This window comes from Argentina silus (assembly GCF_951799395.1).
Source record: "Argentina silus genome assembly, chromosome: 8".
Lineage (NCBI taxonomy): Eukaryota > Metazoa > Chordata > Actinopteri > Argentiniformes > Argentinidae > Argentina > Argentina silus.
The window spans coordinates 22,394,872-22,400,921 of NC_139662.1; the positions used below are offsets into that span (position 1 = coordinate 22,394,872).

Below are 6,050 nucleotides of genomic sequence, written 5' to 3' on the forward strand. Positions count from 1 at the left end.
TGACTCTTTACAATGCAAGTGGAATGCTTTAATCTGATTTATTACCATTATTTTACAGGTCCCTTGAGGTCCGATGGCCTATTTTACGAGGGAGACCGAGCCAGGATCTCCACTATAAGACATAATACATTTCCACGGTCACGACATTAAAACAGATACAATAAAATCAGCTAATATGTAATATACCAAAATACATCCATTCATCGTCTCCTCAGCTCCTGTTAATATATATATTTATAGTTTGATATTATTATTACTTCACAAAGACACGCACACAAAACACATAACATGACATAATACAAATCACATGTCGCAATGTGACCTATTCCAGCACCAAGGGACGGAATTAACAAGACTCCAAAGTTCTCCTAAACACAAAATGTATGATATTTTCACAATAAAAAAATGCCATTAAGCTGAGTTTCATAAGCTAAGCTTTACTTATGTTTCGGCTTTCTAAAGTAAATCAGGTTGATAACTCAGGTTGAAGTGTGTATTATTGGCATGGACCTTGTTTATCTTTTGAGTTCAGAAAATAGTTGGTCTGGTGTACGTTTCTGACAGGCATTTTGGACTGCGGTGATGTACCCTACAAGCAGGCTCCAAAGTCCCCTAAATTGAAGGCACTCAGTTATGTATCATGCAGCCCTGAAATGTATTACTGACAAAAAGCATCTTTGTGATTGAACATCTGGCATAATGAACACTTAATATTAGATCATCCATTTACAGTATAGACCCACTGGCAAGGCCATTATCAGAAAGCTGCTGGGACTGGGGAGGAGACTTCTGAGATCAGGGTTACCAGATGCCTGCGTCTCCCCACCATTTGCCCCTTTTCATAGGCTTCCTATACTATAGGGCAGCAGTTCCCAAACCTGGGGTCTGGACCCCATGTGGGGTCCCCTGAGAAAAACTAATGAAGCTCTATGACACAATAAATGTTATTTTGTATGAAGACAAGAATTTTGTGTGTGTGTGTGTGTGAGTGTTGCACTTGTTGCTTATATTGCCGTTTTTGGGGCATGTTCATTCCTGTCTATCAGATCAAATGGATTTAATTCAAAACATGTTTTGCCCTAACCTTTATGACAAACATCCTGTTTGTTTTAAAATAGGCATGTCCCCAAATACTGTGGGAGCAAATGGTTAAGAGGACGAGACGACAAGCTCTCACTTGTTCTGGTCTTTTAGAGTTCAGGCATCATCTCCCCTTTTGAACATCTATGACAAATTAAACAAACAGTGTGACATAACACAGGCTTCCCGTTCATCTAGGGGGCTGACACATCCTTATAGGCCCGTACTGGGGGACAAGGCAGGTAAAGGCAGGACTTCTTAACCTTAGCATAGGTTGAACCTCGCGTATTACATCATCGGACCCCTTATCGTTCATTGCCGGGAAGAGAAACGTCCTAAAGTGAGGAGGGATGTTAAAGTTCACTTCTCCCTCTGTGACCGTGGAGGCTTGCTCACGCCGACCCGAGGTCTCGGTAGGCAATGACGCTGTGTATCACGTGTCTGTCTCTCAGTACGTACGTCGTATTTTCCTCTCCTCTCTCCCTGAGCTGAGAGAGAGAGAGAGAGAGAGGGAGAGAGAGAGAGAGAGAGAGAGGGGGGGAGAGAAAGAGAGAGAGAGCCATTCCAAATAAACAAGAGAGCGGGTTACATTGTGGCCCCCAGCCGAAGTGGCCAGCGGTATCACGTTTATCAGCAGTCGCGGCAGAGACGTACAACCCCCACATAAGTTGGCATCATCAAAGCCCCGATATCTCACGTTATTTATTTATTGAGTTCCCTAGATGGTTCGCTTTATTGTTTACTTTTTCCACAGTCTAATCTGTTCCGCTGAGGCCAAGTGAGGTGAGTGTGGCTTTATGAATGTATTCTTTAAAACGAGTTTGACATTTTTTTTCAGCTATCGTTACCTTTGAGGGAGCGATGTCGGCCAGCTGCATGTCGCTTGTTTAAAATGGCGACAGCAAGTGGGGTCGAGTAATTTTGGGGGGCTTGTCTTTTCTCCCGTTCTGAATTGGTTCTAATGTCTCAGAGATGTATGCGGCCAACCTATTGACTTACCGCTCACGACGCCAGCAATATTGAAACTTGAGCGGAAGAACAACAGTCGCGCCAGTTTTGTTACAAGCTTTCATTTCGGGAATTTTCATGTGAGCTTCTCTGACGGGATGTGGCTCATTTTTCTTTAGCTCACTAAATTGTTATTATTTGATTTATACCTTCGCCTAATCCATGCAGGGCTAATATAATAATGGCTTAGTTTACCTGGCTGACGCGCGCATATATGATTTGACGCGCGCATATATGATTTATGTATGATTGCGAGGTTAACGTGTTCATCGTAACGCGTCCTCGTTGGAGGTTTGGAGGAATATCTGAAAGTTTTAGATGCATGTTCATGATCATTTTACCAGTGTCACATTATGGCTTATTATATTATATCAAATCAAATGGAAATAGATATGCATTATTATTACTAGAATCAGAAATTATGGGTAGTCTACATTTAGGCACTCAAAAGTGTATTTACCTCCTTAAAGTAAACATGTATGAATCATGCTGTATTTTAACATAGTAAGTTGGTGATTTTCATAAATCTATAGGTTGCTTTCGCCTCGTAGTGTCATATGCATTGACTGTTATGTGACTCCAAGCTCTAGTTGTCTAGGTTACACACCCTCATGTAAACATTGCCATGCAGTCTGTTTGATTCCACAGATTAGTGCAAAGCTTTTCCAAAAGGCTAATTTGTGTCTGATGTCCACGTGATAGGCAGCCATAGACATACAGCTTTAATCCCACCATCCATTCACCACCCGTGTCACAGGTATTACCTCTGACATAAGCCAGTTGTCATACCATTGTTGATAATAACAACAGTTATTTGGGGGGGGGGGGGGGGGGGGGTGAGGGGTCAGGGAGGGAGGGAGGGGGGGGGGTCGTCTTTCTCTTAAGAGTCTACGATTGTCTTAGCTTTAGTCTCCAGGCATTACATATTGACGGTTATTCATGCTACATCCTACAGAGTAACAGAGCTGTGTGTTGTTTTGATGAGATGATGGTCTGAGGTCATTGTGGTGGCGTGTATCTCCCTTGATCAACCTCACACTCCAACAGTTGGAGGTCCGTGTCTCTCTCTCTCTCTCTCTCTCTCTCTCTCTGTCTCTGTCTCTCTCTCTCTTGCTGTGGCAGAGTCGGGCCTTGGCCCATTGTTTGCACAAAGGCTGTTTTGTATGTTAGTGTCATTTAATTGAATATAAAGCCGCATTAGAGTTATGTCTCACTAAGTTATCAGATCTGCAAAAACACATGTATTATGCATGTGACGGTCTTTCCCTATTTGTTTAGAAGTAAACGTGTGAATAGGGAGCCGTTTGAACAGAGAGCAGTTCAGAACTTTGTCGTTTCGAACCCAAATAATTGCCCCCTCATTCGTCTGGTCAGGTTCCGCCATCATGCGTCTGTGAACAAGGATGAGCTTCAAGCCACCATCCATTTATCTCTGTCTTTTTGTGTCTTGGCCTGCGTTCTGGAGTTGACCAAAAATACCCCCTCAAAGGCAGAGTCAGCTATAAGCCCCGTTTTCCAGTGGAGGAGAGGGAGAGAGGCGTGTGTGCCTACATCCAGAGCTAGCAGGTTTTGGTCAGCAGTAGCTGGCTCTGCTCTGCCTGGCTGGTTAACAGCCTGTGATGTCAGCCATTTTAGGTTGGACAGCACATCGCATGGTGCTCCGCCATTTTTTCCCTCTCTCCCTCCCCTCTTTAACAACCCGGCGTTAACGCCTGCACTGCCAGTGGCCACAGCAACAACGCAGCCTTTCGTAACCCCGCGCGGCCGACAGTTTCCTGACCTGAACGCAGCCCAAATGGGATTCTGCGGCGGCTGAAATGACAATGTAGAGACACTGTCATTGAGGTTTTGCTTTTCCCTTGACGAAAATTGCGAAAAACAAATGATGCAGCCAGAATGGAGGAAAACCTCAGACACACACATACACACACACACGGGCCGGGCCGCTACTGTTACTGCCAGAGGAGGAGGGATGGAATGAAGGATTACAAGAGAATGCTTCTGGAGGTGGAGAGGAGGAGGAGGAGGAGGAGGAATGGAGGAGAGGAGGAGGGTTGGAGAGAAGTGGGAGTTGGGTTGGGGTAGGGGCGGCGTGGCGTGGGGGTAGGGAGGGCGGTAGGGTAGTCGGGGGGGGTAGTAGTGGGATAGTTGGGTTGGGTTAGGGTTGTAGGTCTTCTCTACAGAAGGTGTAGGGTCGACAGAGCAGAGGCAGGAGTAGGAAGAGGGTAGAGCTAGGTAGCTCTGTCCAGTGTCTTAAAGACATGGCGTCTGCTGAGTATGAGCCCTCGTGTGTGTGTGTGTGTGTGTGTGTGTGTGTCTCTCTCTGTCTCTCTACCCCAACACCACACCCCCCCCCCCCCCCCCCCCCCCCCCCCCCCCCCCCCCCCCTTGCCTTCAAAGAAACCCAGCCAATCCGTGGCCTGTGTGATCCATGCTGGTCCTCAGAGTCATGGAGAGCAGAGCAGAGGCAGCAGCCATCTCAACAGGGAGTTACTGACTGACTGAACAGGAAGAGACGCCATTAGCCTCAGCCAATGGAGCGCCCCGGCGCAGGCGACCACGCCTCACTGGGAGACGTGAGCGCCGCGTGAGCAGGGCACTGAAATAGGAGCAGGGCAGGGACTCTCCAGTCACCACTCGCACTAGCGTGTGGAAAAAACAAGCCCCGCTTAGAGCCAGGGACCGGAGTGTGTGTCTCTGTGTGTGTGTGTCTCTCTGTGTGTGTGTGTGTGTCTCTCTCTGTGTGTGTGTGTGTGTGTCTCTGTGTGTGTGTGTGTGTGTGTGTCTCTGTGTGTGTGTGTGTGTGTGTGTTTTTTTTTTTAGAGAAAATGTGGTGGTGGGAGTGACGGGGGGTGGGGGGGTGGTTGCCATGGGGACAGTAACACCAGTGGCGCTGCCGACCTGCCTCCCTGGGCCGGACTTGTTCAGAGCGGGAGGTTGTGGGAGGGGGGGGGGGGAATTGAGGGACAGAGTGAGAGGGAGAGGGGGTGAAGAGAGAAGGGGGAGGGGAGTGGAGGGGGGGGGGGGGGGGGGGGAGTGAAGGCAGGCAGGCAGGCAGGCAGGCAGGCAAACAGACAAACTTGTGTGTGTGTATACAAAATAGTACACACACACACACACTTAGTTAGCATATGTGGCTACGTATATAGAGTGTTATCAGCGGCGGTGTCGGCGCGGGGGGAGGAGTCCAGACGCAGGTCTGAGGTGTGATGGAGCGGCGAACGGCGACAGGCTACGCATGACGCGGGGTCGTTTAGGTCATGTGACGGGACAGAAACACTCTGTCTCTGTCAAACACCGTCTGTGAGGTTCCTGAGGAAAATGGCCGCCCCACTGCCTCAGTAAACAAGCTCACACACACACACACACACACACACACACACACACACACACACACACAGGCATGCAGGCACCCACCCCCGCATGTGTACACACACACACACACACACACACACACACACACACACACACAACACAGATACGAACACAAACACACAGTCAACCGTCATGGTCAGTGTCTCTGTGCCAAAGGAAAACATTTCTGGGATTTTGACAGATCATATCAAGTCAACAAAGCCAACATCCAACATGGCCTCCGCAAGTCTGAGAGGTGAGCTTCACGGATGTTGTTTACTTCCTCATTATAACCTCGCCTTGTGTTGGAATACACACACACACACACACGCACACACACAGACACTCTGTCTTCTTCTCTGATGGATGTATAGGCCGGCCCTCTCCCCATGGAACAGGTTTGTAGCGACGGGAGCTTGTGTTGGGTCCCTGTAGCAGAGTGGTAGCTGGCTGTCTGTCGTCTGTCTGTCGTCTGTCTGTCTCTCCTCGCTGTCCGCTGCGTCTCAGCTCCACGCCTCTCTGTGGTCGTTGGGTGGCTGTAGTTAACGGTGACTTCGGTAGGTGTTAATGTGGGGGGGGGGGGGCTCACACACATTTTGTGATCCTTT

The 6,050-nt window shown here is 48.3% G+C and overlaps 1 protein-coding gene across 2 annotated transcripts in view; it reads left to right on the forward strand.

Moving 5' to 3' along the window:
* The first annotated feature begins 1,611 nt into the window (after positions 1-1,611).
* zhx3b (zinc fingers and homeoboxes 3b) overlaps positions 1,612-6,050 on the forward strand; it is a 15,140-nt gene continuing 10,701 nt past the window's right edge. The window contains exon 1 of one of the 2 annotated variants that reach the window (XM_083675004.1): positions 1,612-1,863. The gene's annotated coding sequence lies outside the window, so the exon portion shown is untranslated. Of the gene's footprint in view, positions 1,864-5,624; positions 5,699-6,050 lie in introns of those variants that run through there. The other variant, XM_083675005.1, reaches the window with a different exon arrangement.